Genomic DNA, 2,237 nt, shown 5'->3' with positions numbered 1-2,237 from the left:
GCCGCTCTCCGCCTTGGCGACGCCGTACTCTACTGCCGCCATATCCATCTTGGGTCCCTTCTTCATTCCTCCAAAATAAAAAACATTCCTGAGCCTTATACATGTGGGGCACGTAATGAACGTTCTTGAATATTCTTTTTTTGATTAGTCGATTCATGGTAATATTAGCTTGCTGTTACAGATAAAATTGTTATAAATTACGTGAGATTCCCCCCTTGTCGGTAGTTGATATGTTTTCATGGTTATGCTGGTGTATTTGCAAATAAATTATGCTAAAATGAGTAGCTTTTAAACTTGAGTTCCTGTGATGATAATAGAAATCCCGAGGTTTATCGATTAGGAAGAATTTCCATGATTTTGCAATTAAAAGATTTTACAAACAAGAAATAGATCAGAGAATGTTGGTCTGTGCCTTTAAATTTTGTTAGTGTGAAAAGTGATTTTGAAAATCATGTTGGGTGAATACTTACTTTTAAGTGAAACCAAACATGCTCTCGCATATTCACATAATAGATTCACAAATTAAGTTTCAGAGTTGGTCTTACCCTCGGAGCTTTAATTGGCTGAAATAATATAATAATATGGCATCTTTCCGTTTCAGGGTGTGTGGATTTGTGAATATACTGAACTGATCATCCATGGAGATCTAAAATTCATATACACTTAGATTCAGTGTGACTAAAACCTGATAGGTTATGTATCGTTCGTCTTTCGTATAGAATAAAATCTTAGAATTTGACAAAAGGACTGTTAGTCATATCTTGCCAAAGGCGTGAGAAGCAACTAATAGTTACTTACTGTGGCAGCATTTAAGTTTGTCCTTGCATCAGTAGTTCATTGTGTTGATAGAACATGGAAGATTTCACTTCAATTTTTTGTTTTTTGTACAGAATATTTCTTGTCTTGGTGATGCCCTTCAATTCAAGGATATATGGTATAAAAAGGCGCTTCAGCTTTTAGGTAATGGTTTTCAATGGTCTCGTCAATCTCTGCCATTCTTGAGCTTATGTTTTTCAATGGAGATGAAACTAGAATTGATTCTAAAGATATTAGGAAGTCAAACTCAGACATATCTAGAAGAGTCTTATCAGACGGAAGGAAGTGGACTAATATTCTTCTTGCAGCCAATGTATTGTGAGTAACAATACCTCATGGAAAGCATCTTTAAGAGTCGTCTCTTTGGTATTAGAAACTCAATGCCGCTTCTTTTTACTCCTTCCACCAAAGACTTCTTTTACCCAGTGTGATCTAATTTTAATATATGATTTTTGCTGGGTTTTACTGTATTACATTCGAAGAGTAACTGGAATCTAATTGTACTTCAACACCTGAAACAGAAAAATCTCCAGCAATCTATTGAGTGGACTATAACATATTCTTCAATATTTCAAGGAGGGAAGAAAGCTCATCTTCAAGGTAACACAAGATACTTTTTCAAGCTACTTGATACTTTATTGGCTAGTTATGATTGGTTATGTGGTCCATCGGCCATCCAGCATGATTGATGAAACTCTTATCTTTCTTATGAACCTCTTCACTGCTGAACTTATATCTTGTTCTACCTGTTGAAAATGTCCCTTGTGTCATCATTTTTGATATAGTACCTGCTTGGTAGTTGTGTATTTATATGATCACTGTTCGATTTGGTGTTACAAAATGAGAGTCGATATTTTTGTGATTTCAGGCGCGTGCAACCTTATGCTTCCTTGAGCCTTCTCCAATTGAATAGAATAGCATTTTCTTATCTTACAAAGGGACAACAGTCTAGCCATTTCATTGACCCACAACCACAAGACAGATAAGTGATGTCCAAATGTATCATTTTCAGTTAGTCGGGGGAGGTGGTTCTGTGATTCTATGGTCCCCTTTCTTTTTGCAGTCAATTGTTATCTTTCTTAATTTTTCATAATGGAGCTGCATTTTGTGTAAATTAGCGTATTCATTCAATTATATGAACTGCAGCTAATCAAGGAAAGGTGTTTCACAACTTACTAGAGATGCTTTAAGCTTTATTTATAGGTTGATTTCTAGTCTTCCTGAAAAACTAATGATTGGCTGAATTTTTATTTTTAATTTTAATTTGCCAGAGTTTGTTATTGTTCGCATTTCAATTCAGGAGGTAATGTCCATGCTAGGTATCATGTTCAAAATTGATTTAACCAAGTATACTCGTACTATTTTGGTAACAATTTTCTTTTCTTTATGGATCTCACTACTAGAAAATGTAGCAACAGAGA

The 2,237-nt window shown here is 35.0% G+C and overlaps 1 long non-coding RNA gene across 6 annotated transcripts in view; it reads left to right on the top strand.

Moving 5' to 3' along the window:
* Window positions 1-6: 6 nt before the first annotated feature.
* Window positions 7-2,237, top strand: part of LOC111396021 — a 4,834-nt gene continuing 2,603 nt past the window's right edge. The window contains exons 1-4 of one of the 6 annotated variants that reach the window (XR_002702917.1): window positions 7-112; window positions 891-960; window positions 1,054-1,134; window positions 1,338-1,416. This is a non-coding gene — a long non-coding RNA (uncharacterized LOC111396021). The other 5 variants (XR_002702916.1, XR_002702915.1, XR_002702914.1 and 2 more) reach the window with 5 other exon arrangements.

Source organism: Olea europaea, chromosome 6, assembly GCF_002742605.1.
Source record: "Olea europaea var. sylvestris chromosome 6, O_europaea_v1, whole genome shotgun sequence".
Classification (NCBI taxonomy): domain Eukaryota; kingdom Viridiplantae; phylum Streptophyta; class Magnoliopsida; order Lamiales; family Oleaceae; genus Olea; species Olea europaea.
Note: the sequence above shows the minus strand (reverse complement) of the source record. Positions and strands in the feature narration are given on the sequence as shown.